The 20908-nt window shown below is 38.4% G+C and overlaps 1 pseudogene; it reads right to left on the reverse strand.

Annotated features, from left to right (window-relative positions):
• Positions 1-15091: 15091 nt before the first annotated feature.
• Positions 15092-20908, reverse strand: part of LOC101674822 — a 34272-nt pseudogene continuing 28455 nt past the window's right edge.

The following is a 20908-nucleotide window of genomic DNA, read 5'->3' on the forward strand; positions in this document are numbered from 1 at the left end:
CAGTTTTTACATTCCTCTATAACTTGTTTTCTTGGGCTTAATAATATTTTTCTCGTGTTTATCAATGTTGTTACATGAAGCCATAATTCAATAGCTAGTGACAAATATAACACTGTCCAGCTCTGAAAAAAAGGTGGCTTTGTCAATAAATGCACAGGCCAACTGGAAAATAAAAATTTAACCCCTACGTCACCCATCTCACAGAATAAAATAAAATAGTGGATTCAAGAGCTAACTATAAAAGGCAAAATAATAAGATTCTAAAAATTAACATAGAAGAAAATCATCATAACACTGGGGTATGAATATTTTCCTAAAGCAGATGCAAAAGTCACTGGCCATAAAGAAGAAAGATTGATAAAGAGGAACATATAGAGTTAGAAATTGTTCTTCATCAAAAGATTACTAAGCATGAGATAGTGGGAAAAAAAATTTTTGCAAAATATATATTCAACAAAGAGTTTGTAATAATGAGTATTCAAAGAATTTTTATGTGTCAGTAAGAGTTTGGTTACCCAATAGAAAAATCAGTAATAAGTCTGATTAAGAACTATATGAGATGGGGCACCTGGGTGGCTCAGTGGGTTAAGCCGCTGCCTTCGGCTCAGGTCATGATCTCAGGGTCCTGGGATCGAGTCCCGCGTCGGGCTCTCTGCTCAGCAGGGAGCCTGCTTCCTTCTCTCTCTCTCTGCCTGCCTCTCAGTGTGCTTGTAATTTCTGTCAAATAAATAAATAAAATCTTTAAAAAAAAAAAAGAACTATATGAGAGTGTAACTAAATGGCCAGACATTATAAATGAAGGTCTTGACCTCCTTATTCCTGAAGGAAATGCAAATTGAAACCTCATGAGTTACATAATAGAATGACTATAATTTCAGATGACAATGCCACATGCTGGAGAAGACATGCAGCAATAAAAACTGTTAGGCTGGTGGGATAATAAATTAATGCAGAAAATCTGGAATGCTCACTGGCAGTTTGTATTAAAATTAAGCATGCATTTATCCTAATACGTGGCATTTCTATTCTTAGGCACATACATAGCAAAATATGTCTACGAAGAGGCACGTCCAAGAACGTTCAGAGCAGAATTGCTTGCATAACTCCAAACTCAAAATATCCATGAACAATGAAATGGATAAATCATTGATATATCCCAATAGCCAATACTTCAAATAATGGAAACTTGTGAAATGTCAAAAAATGAATGACTTTCACAAATATTGAAATATGAAATAAGAAATATTGAAATATTGAAAAATGTTGAATAAAAGACACGAGAGATCAAGAGTAGTTACCTTTGGGAAGAAGGCATAGCTAATGATTGGGAGAAACCCCATGTCTGGGTGCTGGTCATGTTTTATGTTTTGATCTGAGTGCTATTTACGTGGGTTGTCTTACTCACTTCTGCAATTGCAACGACTTAACATGGGATCCAATTTTACAGGTGTTCATTAAATAAGTCTGCTGAATTAGCTTTGTTGAATTTAAGGTAAGAAGGAAAAACCTCGGGGCGCCTGGGCGGCTCAGTGGGTTAAAGCCTCTGCCTTCGGCTCAGGTCATGATCTCAGGGTCCTGGGATCGAGCCCCGCATCGGGCTCTCTGCTCAGTGAGGAGCCTGCTTCCTCCTCTCTCTCTGCCTGCCTCTCTGCCTACTTGTTATCTGTCAAATAAATAAATAAAATCTTTAAAAAAAAAAAAAAAAGGAAAAACCTCACAATGAGATCATAGCTCTGTTATTGGTTGCACTGTTAGCACTCCATATTTCCCTCTACTGAAACCAGAAACTCAAAGTGGTTAGACTGCTTCACACATCTTTCTTAAAGCAAAAATATTTGTCAACCATTTAAATTAATAAACTTAAATTTCTGGGAATTTTCTTATTCAGATTGTTTTTTCCCCTGATAATTCCAGATAAATAAGGTAGTAGAAGTGAAATTATGTGCACTTGGCCACTAAATTGATTTCTACAAAGGAATAAATAATTTTCACTTAATTTTAGGGATGTAGTGTTATAGTTAACTCCGGAAGTTTTAGAAGATACCAGGATAAAAAATAGGAAAACTTAAAAATGTCCCTAATAACTCTTCCAACTCCATACTCATAGGTTCTGAAGAATAAAATGCTTAGGAACTGTTACAACATAACAAATTGAAGTACTTCCTTCTTCTAAATGCTCTCAGAAAAGCAAACAAAAAGTAAGCACTTCCCCTAGAACTACCAAGACATAAAAATTCAGAACACATTTCAAATTTATGAAACATGAAAGCCATGTAAGTATTGCACCTGAAAATTTTTTTCTAATAATCTTTTGTCTCCATAGTAAAGGAGAAAGATGAAATTTGAAATGGGGGAAAAAAACAGGTTTGCATTTTTATGTTCTCCTTTCCTATAATTAAATTTCAGGTTTTCTACTTGCAGGTAACGAGTGGATTCCCTTCTATAGTATAAGGTTGAGGAAGAAAGAAACCACGTGAATGTTCGGTTATACTTTGGTGTAGACTCAGGTTGTAATACTACTCTAGAAACATTCAAATATCTAAAGACGTTGTTAATAGATAAATGCCCGAGATTTAACAAAAGACAAAACAACAACAAACAAAAAACCAACAACCCCTAATGCTGCATAGCTACTGACCATTCTTCCAGCTCCAGGCAGCCAACTGGAGGTGCTCCTATTCAGAGGAACCAGAGGAGAGAGTGTAAATGAGGTACTTTAGTGCAGAAATCAAACTCATTGAAAATTAATTCAAAGCACGTGTCTAATCAATGGGTAACCTATGTGGTCATTTATTATCATTAGTATTACTACAGAATGCACATTGTAGGAGGCCCCTAAGCCTCATAGCTCAGGCTGCATTTTGTAGAGACAGAGTCTGAATTCTGCCACGGGGTGCCAAGATTAAGCATTTTTTCTTGGTGTGTCTGTGAGGGTATTTCTGGGTGAGATTAGCATTGGAATTGTTGGACTCAGATAAGTAGACTGTCCTTCCCAACGTGTGTGGGCCTCATCCAATCCACTGAGGGCCTGAACAGAAAGAAAAGCAGAAGAAAGATTTGTCCCCTTTTTTTCTTGCCTCAGTGCTTTAACTGAGACATGACATCTCATCTTTTCCTCTCCTCAGACTGGAATTTACACAACCAGTTTCCCTATATCTCAATGTCTTCAGATTCCAATTGAATCACACCACTGATTTTCCTGGGTCTCTAGCTTGCAGACAGCAAATCATAGGACTTCTCTGCCTCCATAATCACACGATCCAATTTCTCATAATACACATGAAATAGAATCAGAATATACTCTGAAACAGAATCAGAAAGCATATACCCAGAAGACCCTAATACGGGGTTAAGGAATTAATATATGTAAAAAATGTGCTTAGTATTTAGCATTAAGAAGGTCTTCAATAAATACTACTATCATTCTAATCTTTATTACTATTACTGTGTAACCTAGAGAGTAGGACCAGCTCAAGGACTTATGAGCATTGTTCTCAGAAAGGACACACAAGTCATAACTACATTGATTCAAGAAATCAAAACCTATCCTGGAAACCAGGGCTGCTGTGGGGGTTGAATGTGAATCAGGATCCAAAAACGCTATCTCCATTACTTCTTTAAGATAGATATTCTACTAGTATGGAAGCAGTTTCAACTTCTTTCTTGTGCACCATGAGTAGAAAAAGAAATGAGAAACCTTAGTGAGAAATTTCTAGCCAATATGCATGTGAAAGGAATCAAAGGAACTGTGAGGCTGGAGGAAATACCTTGAGGTCAGGTGGCGTGAGAGCTGCACAGATGATGCTGAGTGGGCACGGGGCACAGGTGAGGCCAGTGGAGAGAAAAGTGGGCCACACATGCAAAGTCTGACATCCCTCCGACAACTTTAACAAGTTTTAACATCTCATCAAACTTATACCATCTTCTCTGCATACCCCCCCCTTCCCCCCACCAGGCGATGACAGATGCTTTGAGCCTTCTATTGGTAGCTATGGGGTTAAGATACAACCTCAGCATCTGCTTGAATTCCTGACTCTCCAACTTTGCCAAAAACATCAGGTCAAAGACTTGCGGTAAGAAAAAAACAAAACAAAACACAGAAACAAACAAACAAAAACCGCCTCATCAGGAGGGAACTGCCAAGTGTCTAGACTTAACGAAGTCTGACTTTCACTAAAGGTAGTGGCAAACAGTAGGAATTGGGCAATCTGGTTTCCAGCACTCAGGACACAATACTCTCCTCAGTTATGTATTACTGAAAGGATTTGCGACTAGTGGAGGATGAAGGGCAGGTGTGAGGATAGAAGTCCTGGCTCGGGCCCAGCAGCTGTTAGAGGTCTCCTTTTTGGCTCAAAATGTCAGAACATCTTGGGAATATTTAAAAGGAAACACTTTTTTTTTTTTTTAATATCGATTCAAACAAATAACCTTATTATTATAGAGCGGCGAACTCTTCTCTGCCAGTACCCCTTCCCCCTCCTTCCTACTCCCCATATACTCAGGTTCTTTTGTATGCATTGATCTCTACTACAGTTTTAAGCAGAGTGTGAGGGTGTGTATCTCCAGCTCTTTTGCTGGGGGTGATAAGATGGCATAGGGTAAAATTAATGTGCTTTTCTCTCTTATAAAAATTGTAAATTATCTCAAGTTTCTAAGCTTTTTGCCCCCTTTTCTATTTGTTTTGACATGGAACTTGTTTTGTAAAATGTATCAGTCGAGGTGAGACTGTCAAAATATTGGATTGTTGCCAAAGAGCCTTGAAAAAAACAACTATGTGTTCACTATATGAACACATCTATCAAATCATTGAGCAAATATTTTTAAAATGAATAGTGGGATATGTGTTTTATATAACATTTATAACAAAACACCCAAAATATAATAATACATACAAAGCACAGTGATTAGCATGTAGACATGAAGATACACAAAGACCCATACCCGATAGGTATGCATTAATGAAGCAGAAGTAATGGCAAAAAAGAGATCTTTTCATTCCTGCTACTGTAAAGCTGTGAATTTGGGCCATTTGCTTAATCCCTCCGGATGGGCCTCAGTTTCTACTTTCGTACAAAATAAGGTTGAACTGACACACTTCTGTGGCTATTTCTACTCTTATAATCAGTCTGAAAGTTCAGAGGAAAGAGTTTGCTGCAGGCTAAGTTTTGGAGGGAAGGCTTCCTGGAGGAGGGAGGACTTCAGCTGGATAATAAATACAGGATAGGAATTGAATCGCAGTAAAGACAACATAGTTTTAATTGGTAATCACGGCAGTGTGATTGTGGGTGATAAAGTCCAGGTGCAATAGCACGGGTGTGTGTGTGTGTGTGTGTGTGGAAGTTTTGCTAAGAGAACGCACAAGAAAAGTTTTGAGGAAATATGTTGCAGTTTGGCTATGATTCATCTACTCCCCACTTTTCTGGGGAAAAACCCCCCTCAAACTAAGAAACATACAGCACTCTATGAATGGACTGATTCTGACAATGGTATTAATTGCTTGCTTTTGTAATTTTCTAATTGCATTACTTATTTAATAGAATATGAAACTGAAAAAATCACTAACATTTTCCATTTTGGATTAATTTCATACAATAAATGTTATTTCTGTATTAATAAAACCCCTTAAGCACTGGATGATATTAAATGTCAAATAAAAAATAATTTTGTGATACAGAATTGGTCTTTTAGTCATCAAATATTGATTTGGCAACTACTATGTGCTAGGTTCTGTGGTACGGGTTGGGGCAGATATAAATAAATGTTCTCTGAGTGTAGTAACAAACGCTGGTTTTGGAAACAAGAATGACTCAATTATATAATATAAATACATCTTTCTAATAACTGCAGAGTGCTGCAATATTTTACTTTATCCCAAAAAACCTGAAAAATATTTTTACATTATCACTGAATCTTTCTTGATATAATTATTAATTTCATCCAATAAATACATTTTTATAATTGTCAATCAGAATAAATAATATAACTAGTTTATAGAGGTGATCAAAGTTGTCATATAACTATTTCAATGTATTCATTTATTGGAAGGAAAGGAATTAAAAACTTTGGATGACTCATATATGTCAATGAGCTACTGTTTCCTCCTTTACAAAATAAAAAAGGTAACAGAATTCTGACATTACTTTTTTGTGAGAAAATATACATCATACATAAATCAATGCCATTAAATTTCAGAGTGTTTGGATTTTCCTTGTAAAAATAAAAATGACAGTGGCAGGCACATACAATGTTAACTGTGATAATTTCTTCTTAAAGAAGAATTTATTAAAGGTGTTAGTTCTAACCAAGATAAGGTACTTTGACTTGTTCCTACATCACTTTCCTCCCAAACTTATTTAGGGACTGCAGCTGTAATTCATTTCTCTGAATTAACAAAAAGTCCATCATTTTTTTTCCTGCAAGTAATTAACTGTTCAAGTTCTAATTATTCAACCCAAGTGTTTAATATCAGCATCAGTAATGCTGGTTACTTGTGTGTGTGTTGGGAGAGGGAAGTGGACGCGATGGGAAGATGGGAGAGAAGGGTGACTTGCCTTTTGGGGGACAGAGATGGTGACTGAAGTGCATAATTTGCAAATCCTTAACCTAACAACAATGACAACAGTAACAATAACAACACTTTTTGGTGTTTGAAGCACATAATTTGTAACCTCTTAACCTAACAATAGCAACAGTCACAGTACCCTTAACTGGAAAGAATTTGTTGAATTTCAATGGGATTTTTGGAGTGCAAGCATGTAGGAGCTACAACATGCAGCACACATTGCTGGTTATGTATATGTAAATTACACAAGGTACTTAAATTGTAAAATACTTAGCTTGCACATTTTAAAATTTCTGGTTATCCTGTGTTTTAAATATTTATTCACCACATTAATAACATTAGCCAACTTCCCCTATGCCAAATTTCTCAGACCCTACTGCTGTCACTCTACAGGGAAAGCACCAACCCAATTTCTCAAGGCTTGAACAAAGGTTATACATTGCGTTGCATACTGAACTGCTCTCTGGACGCAGACTCCGGCTGGAGTGGAGTAGTGGCGCTGAGGGCACCGGCTAGGTAGGGACTCCTGCAGGCTGGGAGTGGGGGCTTGGGGCTGGATCAGACTCCTGGGATGAGGACACGCGGGGCTTCTTGGGACCATGACAACAAGGTGATGGATGCCACCTCTCCGGACCGGTGCGACTGCTCTGTCAGACCCCCTTCTGCAAGGGTGGGGGGCCCACCCAGTACTTAGCGCAGGTGGCCCCATGGCACGGCCAGCCCCTCTCAACCATCATCCGGGCTGAGGCCACGCCAAGAGATGATCCGCTCTCAAGGATCTGCCATGAAATAGCAAAAGAGAGGACCTCGCTGTCTCCCTGCTTTGGGACTCAGCACAAGAGCTGCCTGAGGAGGTGGCCTCCCCAGCTTCTGTGAGTTGTCCCACACGGAGTCTGAAGGGGCAAAGCAGCCCCAGCCAGGACAAGCCGGAGTTAGGAGGCCGCGGCCTCGTAGCGGAGAGGGCTGCGTGCTGCGTGCACCACGTGGTGCTTCCTGCCTGCTGCGTGCACCACGTGGTGCTTCCTGCCTGCTGCGTGCACCACGTGGTGCTTCCTGCGTGCTGCGTGCTGCGTGCACCACGTGGTGCTTCCTGTTCCGCACGCCGCTGGCTCTATTTTTTGGCTGAACGCGCCTGCGCGGAGGCTCAGAACCGTCTGCGACTCCCCTGCGGGGTGGAGGTCAAAGGCTTCTGACCTTCTCCATCTTCTCCTTCCCCGTCTTCCGGTTTTGGGTGCTGATCTCCGCCCATTGCCATTGTTAGCTGCACTTTGAGTGGAGGAGAACCGGCCCAAGAGCGTGTTCTAGAGCCAGGACTTGGGTACTCCTTCGAGAGCGCTGAGAGCGCGCAACGGGCCCCCGGACTCCTGAAGAAGGTGACAGAGGGGACACCCTCGTGAGGGCCAGACTGTCAGGAGCAGAGACAGCTGGCGAGGTCGACCTCTGACCCCTCCTGCGCGGCCAGAACGCTTCTCAGGCCAAAAGAACGCCAAACGGAGCCTCCTCTGTGATCCCTGGGGGATTTCAGATTTCTCGGCCCCTGGTTGTATATGAGAAGGGAGGACAGACGTAGGCCTGAGCTTGTTTGGACGTCCACGCGGCCCCATGCGGCGGCTGCAGCCACAGGTGAATTGAGGGCACCCATTGCACGGGGAGGTTCTCCAAGCTGCTTCTGCTTCTCTGCACTGGCAGCCTCGCTTCCCGGACACCGTGGACTCTGTAAAGCAGCGCTGCAATTCAAAAAAACCCAGTTGGAATGTAAAAAAGAAGTCGCTGCTGCCCCTCCACTGCAAATAGTGTTCAAGAGCGTCCGTACGTCACTCAGTATGATTTTAGATGTGATAATTCACAAAGAAAATAAACATTTCCCAAGTGTTTTCTATTTAAAAAGAAATTCTCTTTCAGTAAGATTTTAAAGAAGGGAGGAATCCTTATCTTCTGGTTACATTTTTTTCTAGTGAATGCAACATTTTAGCAACTTTTCCCATTCCCGGGTTCAAAGGAAAGTGCTAGATAAAAAGCCCTGGGTTATTGTGGCTGCTATACTGCCTTACATCTCTAGAGTCTTCCTTATGAAACTAGATACTAAGCATTTATAGGATTGTAGTACTGTCCTTGGTTTATGGATAGAGAAACCAAGGCTGAAGACTAAGGGACTCCATGATCATGGGATCACAGGAAGGAAAAAAATTCTCAAAGTGGCTGCTCTCTCAGTCATTCTGCTGATGACATCTAACTGCAGGAGAGAGAGAATGCCTTATGTAAATATGATAATGAGTTTATCTCCAAAGGGTTAATCAGTGATCTTAAGAGATTTTCTGACTAGGGGCATTCTGTGTGGCACAGTAGGTTAGCATCTGACTCTGGATCTCGGGTCAGGTCATGATCTCAAGTATTGTAAGATTGAGCCCCAACAGGGGGCTTTGTGCTGGTCATGGTGCCTGCCTAACATCCTCTCTCTACCTTTCCGTCTGCCTCTGACCCCACTTAAAAAACAAAAACAAACAAAAAAACCACTTTTTTTTTTTTTCCTGACTCAAACACACATTTTCCCAGACTCTCTTTTCCAGCCAAATCCTGTGGCTGGTAGACATTAGCCCTAGTCATTACTTTTTATCAGGTACCACAGGAACAGTGTTTGGAGACTAAGAGTTTTCCAAGAGTCTAGGAAAATTTTGGAGAAAGGGAACATTGTATTTTGTTAAATATATGAAAAAAAAATCACAGAATTTAATTAATAAATATTTAATTCATGGTTTACAAAATGTAGCATTACAGTATCTTGGCAAGTGCAGTCCAGCTCTTATGATTATGTGTAAATTAAAAATCACACTTTAATATCTGATATGGGTACATTTTAAACGTGTTTGTTGTTACATTAAGGATTTCAGAGAACATCCAGAGCTCATGAAGGACCTCCTTCCCAGGCCTACCTGGAGACAACTATTCATCTGTCAAATACCATCTTAAATGCCATTTCCTCCGAGAGACTGCTTATTATTCTGCATTTCTGCTGCTTCTAGGCTAAAGAGGTAAGCACTTGTTTCTCTGTGTCCTGATGATAATTTGTTCAGATCAGTACTGTAATAGTTTATTATAGTTTTCGATTATTGGTTGGTTGGTATGCTTCGACATACTGCCTGGATTCTTAGGTTATCAAGGGCAGGGACCACCTCCTACTACTCATCTCCTAGCATTGAGAACAGTGTTGATAATATGATAGGAGCCCCATAGTTGTTTAATGATTTAAGTTCTTTTTCCATGCAGATACCAGAGCATTTGAAATTCTGCCAGTACAGTTATACTTTGGGAGGGGGTCCACATATATTTTTTAAAAATACACATAATCTTACTTATATTGGATTGTTTTCCCTGGATCGCTATGAATCTGTAATCGTTTTTTCCAGGACCGGGTAGACAAAGAATGTTTGAATTATTTTTGATCATTTAACTTTCTTCAAAGGATGACAAGTAGTCTGAAACTTCCTTGAAGTGCCTCACTCCGCCGTTCTCTTATTCTGTTTCTTCTTTCCATCTGTTTCTTTCCCATCATTTTAGACCTCTCAGTAAAGGTTTTACTTAGAGTCAATTCTCTTGAGAGCTTTTCCTATCTAAGAACTCTGAAGATTCAAGATTTTCTTTCATATAAACCTTTTCATAAGTTACTCATTCTTCCTGGCTGTTTATTTTCTATATAAGTGGAGAGAAAAATAGAGACAGAACATGCTTATCCTCTTAATATTTTTGCATTTACCCACTCTTGATTAATTACAATGATATGCTGCAGATGTCCAGCATAAACTGCATCATTTAATGTGTAATTACACTTTTTAGATGAATTCCACATCTTATTGCTGTTATTTTCCATGGACTGGAGCAGTTATGTGCCTGAGCAGAATTAAGTTTCCATCATCCTGTGTCCTAGGATATTATGTCATGGAAGATGAAGAGTGAACTACAAACTAGCGTGAGGAGAAATTTTTCTTATGATAGAAAAAGTGGCACTTTGGAAATGTTTTGAGGTTCCTAAAACCGCCAAATGCCACTATTAACTCATATGAAAAAATAAACTCCATTTTACAGATGGTGAAACTGTGCACATCACTGAGTAATACTTCCACTAGAGGAAGGTTTTTCAAGAAATATTATATCATGTGGACTTGGTAACAAAATACTATTATGCTTCAACTTTCTTCATAGGAGAATACTTATCATTTATTTATTTATTTTTTCAAGATTTTATTTATTTGTCAGGGAGAGAGTGAGAGCACATAAAAGCAGGGGGAGCCGCAGGCAGAGGGAGAAGCAGGCTCCCTGCTGAACAAGGAGCTGATGGGGGACTGGATCTCAGGACCCTGGGATCATGACCTGAGCTGGAGGCAAACACTTAACCAACTGAGCCACCCAGGTGTCCCAAGAGAATACTTACCTTTTAAGCCCAAGAAAAATTTTAGTGTTCATATGGTAAAAGGGTTAAAAAATAATGTAAGGCTTAATTTTTTGGGCTTCATTTTAAACTTTATTTTTCAAATTGGCATAGAACTAATAAGATGGATGTGCCTTTTTTTTCCTGAGGGCAACTGTTATTCAAGACAAGACTGATCACATGTGGCTCAGTTTTTTAGAAATAACAGTAATCTTTTAAAATTGGTGGGTTTAATGTTGTAACAGTATCGCAGTTTTAACATCAACTCAAAAGAGTCAGTACAGTACCAGCTGTATCCAAATTCTTTAATTGAATTGTATACTCAAAACTTTAATTACAGGTTTTGGACATTTGTCTCCTTCTTGGAAATGTTTTTCTAATGGGAGTGATAAACCACTAAGTGCTTTCAAAGTCAAAAAGTTGTATATCAGAGTTCCTTCCAAATGCAGTACTTCGTAGGGCTATTTTATTGAAGTTCAAGGTAAATCCCAGAAAGAAGGATGAATGTTAAGATTTGATAGGGCAGAGCTGTAGGCTGAGAGTCAGAAGCTAGATAACACAAGATCAGTTCCATAACTATACATACTTTGTGACTGACCGTGGACAGACAAGTCTTAAGCCTTATAATATCTGCTTCAAAGAATGACTGTGAATTTGATCAGATGATGTGTGAGAGGGCACTTTGAAAAGTACAAACAAATCTGAAACTCTGTTTGGATATTTTCCTGCTCTGCTACCCCAAGGTCTCAAGTTTGACCTAAGATTGAAGTATTTTGTTAACTCACAAAAACATATTTCAAAGCACATCTTTAGACTCAAATATATTGTATAATATACAATACACAGACTCAAATACGAATGTATTAACCTCAAATACATGATATATTCTCTCTGGATTATTGAATTCATTTCTGTTCATCCAAATGACTTCAAAAATAGATAGCAACATCGCTGTCATTTATTGAGGTGACTTGCCTCCTAATATTTAATCACCCACTAAAACTCTGAGGTACTATAACTACATGCATTCTTATTTGTTTTTATTCAAGTATAATTAACATTAGTGTTACATTAGTTTCAAGTATACATATGATTCAACAATTCTATACATTTCTCAGTGCTCATCAACATACGTATACTTTTTTTTTTTTAAAAGATTTTGTTTATTAATTTGTCAGAGGGAGAGAGAGCACACAGCAAGGGGAGTGCAGGAAGAGGGAGAAGCAGGCAAGGAGCTGGGCTCCTGCTGGGCAAGGAGCCTGATGCAGGGCCCCATCTTAGGATCTCGGGATCATGACTCTTGTGGAAGGTAGATGCACAATTGACCAAGCCACCCAGGTGTCCCATAAGTGTACTCTTAATCCCTTTGTATATTTCGCCCCCCACACTTACCTCCCCCCTCAAAACCACCAATTCTTATTTAGGAGTCTGCTGTTTTGTCTTTTTTGTTTTGTTTTGTTAAATTCCATATATGAGTGAAATCATATGGTGTTTGTCTTTCTGACTGACTGATTTACTTAGAATTATACCATCCATGTTGTTGCAAATGGCAAGATTTCATTCCTTTTTATGGCTGAGTAATATTCTGGAAGTAAGTAATTCTGAGTAATATGGAAACAATCCAAGTGCCTATCCATAAAGAAAATATGACGTGTGTATACACACACACACACACACACACGTACACACATGTCACATTTTCTTTATGGATGGACACTTGAATTGCTTGCATAATTTGGCTATTGTTAATAATCCTGTAGTAAACATAGGGGTGCATATATCTTTTCAAATTAGTGTTTTCGTATTCTCAGGGTGAATATCCAATAGTGGAATTACTGGATCCTATGGCCATTCTTTTGTTAAATTTTTGAGGAACCTCCGTGCTGTTTTCCCTAGCGGCTACATTTCCACCAATAATACACAAGGGTTCTGTTTTCTACACATCCTGTCCAACGTTTGTTATTTGTTGTGTTTTTTATTTTAGCCATCTGACGGGTATAAAGTGATACCTCATTGTATTAATATATATTTCACTAATGATTGGTAAGGTTGATCATTTCCTGTTCCTGTTGGCTGTTTGTATGTCTTTGAAAAAAATGTCATGACTCGACATTGAGGACCTGAATGATCAGGTCCTCTGCCCATTTTTTAACAAGAATGTTTTTTGAGTGTTGAGTTATGTAAGCTCTTAATATGTTTTGGGTATTAACCCCTTGTCATATATATTACTTATAAATATCTTCTCCCATTCAGTAAACTGCCTGTTTTGTTGATGGTTTCCTTTGCTATGCAAAAGCCTTTTCTTTTGGTATAATATCAATAGTTTGATTTTGTTTTTGTTTTCTTTGCTAGAGGAGACATATCTAGTAAAAATGTTTCTGTGGCCAATTATCGGCATTTTTAAGAAATTAGAATGATTTCTCAGGAAAAACGGGATGTAAATTTTCTTGTGATATAAGCTGGTGTGAGTTTTATCTTCAATCCCATATTACCTGCTGATCATTTTTATTTTATTTTAGAGAGGGCGAGAGAGAGGGGAGGGACAATGAGAGAGGGAGAGAAAGAATTTTAAGCAGGTTCTATGCCCACTGCAGAGCCCTATGCTGGGCTCTGTCTCACAACCAGGAGATTATGACCTGAGCTGAAACCAAGAGTTGGATGCTTAACTGACTGAGCCACCTAGGCACCCTACCTACTGTTTATTAGAACCTTCATTGGGATGTCAGGGTTATTCAAATTTAAGATGTTTAAATCTAGACTCATTATTTTTCTTCTAGATCGGTTTCTTTGTCTTGCATCATGATTTTAATTAAGTAGATTTTATTCTACTTATGTTCTCAAGCCCAAAACCTAGGGTCATTTTACATATCTCCTTTTCCCTATCCCACTGCAGTTTACTGGTAAAGAAATTGCCAATTATAGGGGCACCTGGGTGGCTCTTTTGGTTAAGTGTCTGCCTTCAGTTCAGGTCATAACTCTGGAGAACCGAATCAAGCCCCACTTCAGCCTCTCTACTCTGTGCAGAGCCTGCTTCTCTCTCCACTCCCCACCCCACTCCTGTTCTCTCTCACATACTCTGTCTCTTAAATAAGTAATAATCTTAAAAAAAAATTGTCAATCAAACAATAAAATTGGGTCTCAGAAATTTGCCCCCATAACCATATTTTTAGTCACAAAGCCAAACAACTGTCCATGTAGTAGCCTTTACCTTGGTATCACTACCACCAGCTACTCCTTATCCAAGACCACCTATCACATTGAAATCACTTATTTTCTAAAAATAATAACTAAAAAATGAGTAGCTGTGCTACTTCTGTGCTAAAATAGCCACCATGGCTTTTCTGGCCCATATACTAGAATCCAAACTCCTTATCAAGACACACTGTCCTTTATTCATTTGCCTTGACATACATTTCTGGTCTTACTTCCTGCTTCCATGTCTTGTATCTGTCTCACATTCATTAAATTAGAAATTTTTCGGTGCTTCTGTATTTCTTTTCTTTTCTTTTTTTTTTTTTTTAGAGATTTTATTTATTTATTTGACAGAGAGAGATCACAAGTAGGCATAGAGGCATGCAGAGAGAGAGGGGGAAGCAGGCTCCCTGCCGAGCAGAGAGCCCGATGAGGGACTCGATCCCAGGACCCTGAGATCATGACCTGAGCCGAAGGTAGCGGCTTAACCCACTGAGCCACCCAGGAGCCCAGGTGCTTCTGTATTTCTGTATTTTTGTTCTGGCTTTTATCTCACTAGACATTCCCAGTATTTCTTGCCTTAAAAAGTCTCATTCATTCTCCAGACTTAGCTTATGGTCTCTCTTTATTGAGTCCTTCCCTTCCTTCCTCCCTCTCTTTCTTTGGTTCTAAAAACTTATTCTTTATTGTTATCTTACAGTGTACCATGAACATTTTTTCATGCACGTGGATGAAATTCCCTAGGGAAAGATAGAGAACACTGTTGCTGGATCCAAAGGCTTCTGGCAGCAAGAGCGACCCCTACAGCAAAGTATCAGGTTAAGATTAAAGCATGTAGCCTGGCAAATGCCTGCCAGGGAAAACAGGGTCAGGAATATTCCCTTTAGAGAAATTAGAATTGAAGACCCAAGTCATTATAGGTATGGGATATCATGTAAGCCTCTTTGGCCCCAACCTCTGCCCCTCATTCCTCTGATATCTTATTCCCTCTTGGGGTGAAGGAATTTCATACATCTCTCTTCATCCAATGAAAACCACCTGTTTTCTATTTTTTCTTAGCTCTTCCCGTATCTCCACATTCCGTTGTCATCTCCATACTGCCCAAGTTCCTTTCCTGTAAGTCCTCCTGATAGTCCTTGGGGGAATCCTCTGTCCCCCTCTCCATTTTTCTTTTTGTTTTCCTGGGTATATAATCTTTAGGTGGGCATTTATTGTAAGCCTGCAACTCACTCTCAACCTTTGCCAGGGATTCTAGCTTGCCCACACTGGGTGGTTTTCCTTCATTTTCGGACTTGCCCTGCTTTCTTGTTTTCCCGTATCTACTGGTTGTTCATCTTCTGACTGTCTTTCATTCTGGAGCTTTCCTTTAGCCCTGGCTTCCCCTCCTGTTCCAGCTTTTCTTCCTCATCTGATTTTCCTTCATCTTCAGGCTCTACTACATCTTCTGGCTTTCCCTGGATCGTCAGCTTTACCTTCACTTTCTGTAGAGTTTTATCATGTTGAGATTTTCCCTTCTTTTCCTGTCTTGTAGGGATTCTGGAAAGGTTCTTCCTCCTTTTCTAGCCTTGAAGAGTGCTAGGGACAGACACACTGCCCTGTGGGGACCAGGGCAGGCCTGCCCCTCTTCAGGCTCATCAAAGCCCATTCACCACTTGCCTGTGGCCTGGTCAGTTCATGAACCTGGTTTTCCTTGGGCAGGGGGAGTAGACTGTGCAGGAATTGGGTCCACAGGGTGTGTGAGCGGGCTGTTGAGTCTTTGGTTTTCTGTCTATACATGTTTCTTCTAGTAGACTAATATGTTTTGAAAGATGAGACTCAAGAGATTTACTCCCTGATAATTGCAGCATAGACCATCATATATAGAAATGTTTGCAAAATAAATAATTGAATTAATGATGTATTTCTGAATACACTAGAAATTCATAGGACATTCAGAAACATAGCTTATTTTAATAAAGTCTGGACATATTTGTACACTCAGTAATGTTATTTAGATATAGGAAGCTTAGGACAATTTTGTTGTTTTTCTCTCATTCTGCCTCCCAATCTGCATACATTGTAGTTTTACCATCTACAAAGCAGGAGAGTAAAACAAATGCTAAAAAAAATAAAAACAAATTACAACTTAGGATGTAGAAAGTAACCCCCAACCTAACAATGTAAAAAATCTAGATAACATACAAAATCATGATTTAGGGGGAATTTGTTAGAAAGCTGGGGATATAAGTTAAAGCAAATTCACTCAGTTCCTTAGTTGCCTCTCAGAGGAGAAAGAGGACAAAACAATGGTTCTGTCTTGACAGAATGAAGGTGATAGAGGTGACTACCATAGAAGCAGGTATAAGGAAATCCAGTGAAAAATTCCCGATGATAGCATGAGAAGCTATGCTGCCTGTTTCCCAGAAAAACTGGTGAAAACTATATTTAAAACAAACAAAAACATTTAAAATCTCTGTAAATGGTCCTAAGGGCAAATAGCACGTGAAGAAACATCTATTCAAGAACATCAATGAAAATTCAGTAATAAAAGTGAGAGTCTGTAGTATTTGAACCAATATTCTTCTCTTGCTGCTTGCTCCAGCCCAGTGAGACGGATACTAGATTCCACACTACTGCCTTCAGGAGCATTAGGCACTCTTCTCTTAGCTCCCAGAGGAAGACTTTCTTCCCAGAGGGAGTAGAGCATCAGTGTTTCTTACTTCATCCCTCAACTGCCTACTACTGAGGTTCAGTCCTGGTTGAATGCAGTTGAGAGGTGGAGGGGTCTCTTCTTCTACTCAACCCTGGCTTGGGTGCAGCAAGCTAAAATACTGGGGCCCTGGTACCTCTTGTGTCCTGACTTTGGAGCTAGTGGTTTCACACTAAGGGAAGCTGAGAGGACCCTGTGCTCCTACCCTCATGTACCAAGTGTTGGATTCCTAGAGCAGGGTGTCCCTCTGAAGACTGCCATTGTCGTCACTCTTAACTCCAGAGCTTTGGCTCAGAGATTTTGTCTAGGGGGAGAAACAGGCCAAAACAAAATAAAACAAACAAACAAAAAGCCAAAACAGAGTCCTACTAATTTCTTCCCAAGGAACTGATTTCATTTGCAACGGAGTGAAGAAATTCCAGCCTGAAGGCACTCTGAACAGTAGAGGTTGTGGTGAATCCATTTGGGAGGAAATTCAAGCTATAGGCTAAACTGTAGGTCAAGTAGTTTGAAAGAGAGAACTAGGGAATAATACGTCAGGGAAGAGAAGTCCTGGCATCAGAACAAAATGAAAGACTTATCAGAATCTGTTGCTCCAGAGAAGTCTTATTTAATTGGATTAGTTTGTAGAGCAACTTATGCCCCAGGTATTATTAAAAACAATAGATCAGCTAGCTGGTGAATGATAAAGTTTAACCTTTAGAGGTGAGTAGGGGAAATAGATGAGGAGTCCCACTAGTACCACTGTCATCTCAGTGTGACCTTGGACATACCCAAGTTGTACTACCTTGAGGAACAACATCACAGGCTGATGCTGAGGGTAGGGGGAGATCAGCTTCACGAAAATATTCCAGTAAGTCACTAGATGAACAAGCAACTATTAACGACAAGCCCCATGGTAAGGGGTGAAATAATACTCAGACTTGCTATTATATATTACACAAAATTTCCAGTTTGCCACCCCAAAAAATAACAGGAGTCTAAAGAATCAGGAGTATATATTGATAGAAAAGTCAATCTATCAGGAGGGTACAGTGATTATAAACATATATGCCCTCAGAAACAGAGTACTAACATACATGAAGCCAAAACAAGAGAGAAGTAAATAATTCAATAATAATTAGAGACTTGAATATCCCATTTTCGATAATGGGTAGAAAATCTAGACAGAGCAGCAAATAGAAAGTTTGAACCACATGATAAACCAACTAGAACATTTTTAGGACACTCCACCTAACAAATGCAGAATATTCATTCTTCTCAAGTACACAAAACATTCCAGGGTACACCATATGTTAGGTAATAAAACAAATCTCAATGATTTAAAAGGATAGAAATAATACAAAGTATGTTCTCTGATCACAATGGCATGAAATTAGAAACTTAGCTGGTTAGGGTGCCTGGGAGGCTCAGTTGGTTAAGTGGCCAACTCTTGAGACTCTTGATTTTGGCTCAGGTCAGGATCTCAGGGTCTGGAGATCAAGCCCTATGTTGGGCTCTCTGCTCAGCGGGGAGGTTGCTTCCTCTTTCTCCCTCTCCCTCTGCCCTCCCCTGCTCACACACATCTGTACATGGTCTTTCTCTCTGTCTCTCTAATCTTTAAAATGAAAAACAGATAGTTGGAAAAATTGGGGAACTCATAATTATTTGGAAATTAAATACCATATTCACACTAAATAACCAGTGGAATCAAAGAAGATATCATAAGGGAAATAAAATACTATGCAATAAATAAAAATAAAGACAGCATACTAAAATGTATTGGATGAGACTTGCAGTTCTTAGAGGTAGATTTATAGTCGTAAATGCCTGTATTAAGAAAGAGAATTTGCAAATTAGTAACCTAAACTTTGACTTTTGAACACTGAAAGAAAAGAAAAGCTGATTAGGCTTAGAAAATAAAGGAAATAGGGAATAGATAAGCAATAGAGAAAATGAATGGAACCAAAAAGTGAGTTCTTTGAAAAAGTTATTAAAATTCACAGAACTTATCTAGATTAACCAAGAATAAAAAGACTCAACTTACTGGGATCAGAAATGAAAGAGGGGACTTTACTGCTGACTCTGTAGAAACAAAAAGAATTTTAGAAGAATCCTATATATACTTTAATGCCAACAAATTAGGTAATTTAATGAAATGGGAAAATTCCTAGAAATGCACAACTACCAAAACTGACTCTGGGGGAAAAAGTAGACATTCTGACTTGACCTATGTAATATGTGAAGAGGTTGACTAATTTTCTTTTAAATCCACAAAAAAAGTCCAGATTCAGATGCATTCACCAAATTCTACCAAACATTTCAAGAATTATAGCCAATTAGTCATAAACTCTTCTAAAAAATTAGAAGAGGAACATTTCCCAACTTTCTTTGAGGCCAGTATTGCTATGATATAAAAATCAAAGATAACAAAAGAAAAGGAAAAGAGAAAAGGTCAATATCTCTTATGAATACAGGCAAAAACCCCTCAAAATATTAGCAAACCAAATCCAGAAACATTCAAAGAGAAAAAGAAAAAAAGATTTATCCTAGAAATGTAAAGCAGCTTTAACATTTGAAAATCAATGAGTATAATATAATACATTACATCAGTACAATAAAAAGCAAAATTTACATAGTCCTCTTAATAGATGCAGAAAAAACATTTGACAGAGTCCAGTATCTTTAGATAATAAAGACATTCAACATACTAGGAATAGAAGGGGTTACCCCCAACTTGACAAAAAGCATCTACTGAAAAAACACAACTAATGTGACACTTCATGATGAAAAACTGTGTTTCCCTTAACATCAGAAAAATGAGTTTCTCTCACACAGCTTTTATTCAACATTTTACTGGATGTTTTAGGGCAGTTAGTCCAGCAAAAGAAATAGAAGCTATCCGGAAGCTATCTCTGTTTGCAGATGACATTATCTAATATATAGAAAATCCTAAATATTTCACTAAAGCAAATTAGAATAATAAATAACAAGACAAACAAACTGAAACAATTACAACTAGTAAGTTTACAGGATACATCATCAGTATACAGACATCAATTGTAGTCCTATCTACTTGGAAATAACAGTCCAAAAATGAAATAAAAAAATCTGTATTTATGATAGAGGAAATAACAAATATTTTAGGAATGAATTTAGGAAGAGGTACAAAACTTACACTGTGAAAACTACAATGCAATAGGGGGAAAACTAAAGAAGACATAATAATTGGAAAAATTCCTTGCTCATGGATCAAAATACTAAATTTTTTTTTTATAATGACTGTACTCCTAAATGTAATCTACAGAGGCAACAGAATCTCCATAAAAATTTCAGCTTACTTATATACAGAAATTTACAGTTTGATTCTAAAATGCATATGGGATTTCAAGACACCAAGAGTAGGCAAAATAGATTTGAAAGAGAATTATAAAGTTAAGACTCATACTTCTCTATCTCAAAATTAACTACAAAGCTTAAATAACCAAGGCAGTGTCATACTGCCGCAAGGGTATACATACAGACCAAGGGAATAGAATTCTGATTCCAGATACACACCTGCACATCTGTGGTCAACTGTTTTGCAGTAAGAGAACGAAGACCATTCAATGGCAAACAACAATAATCTTTTTAACAAAAACAGCTGACACAACTGGATTTGTGAAAGAATGAATGTAATCTCCTTCCTCACAGCATATACAGTAACTTACACTAAATGTATCAAAGCCTAATGCTAGAGCTACAGCTATGAAACTCTGAGAAGAAAACAAATAATTTGAACTTCATCAAGATTAAAATTAAAGTAATCTGTTTCATTGATCTACTTGTCTCATTTTGTGCCAGTACTATATATACTGTTTTGATAACTACAGCTTTGTAGTATATCTTGAAAAACTTCAAGAATTAGAACTTCTTCTAAATTCCAGTGTAGTGTTATATTAGTTTCAGTTGTACAAGATAGTGATTAATCAGTTCTAAGAAACACTTAGTGCTCATTATAAATGTACTCTTTTTTTCATTAAGATAAGTGTACTTTAAAAAAATTAATTCCAGTGTAGTTAAC

The sequence above is a fragment of the Mustela putorius genome, unplaced genomic scaffold, assembly GCF_011764305.1.
Source record: "Mustela putorius furo isolate JIRA1106 unplaced genomic scaffold, ASM1176430v1.1 tig00000827_pilon_pilon_pilon, whole genome shotgun sequence".
NCBI classification, from domain to species: Eukaryota; Metazoa; Chordata; class Mammalia; order Carnivora; family Mustelidae; genus Mustela; species Mustela putorius.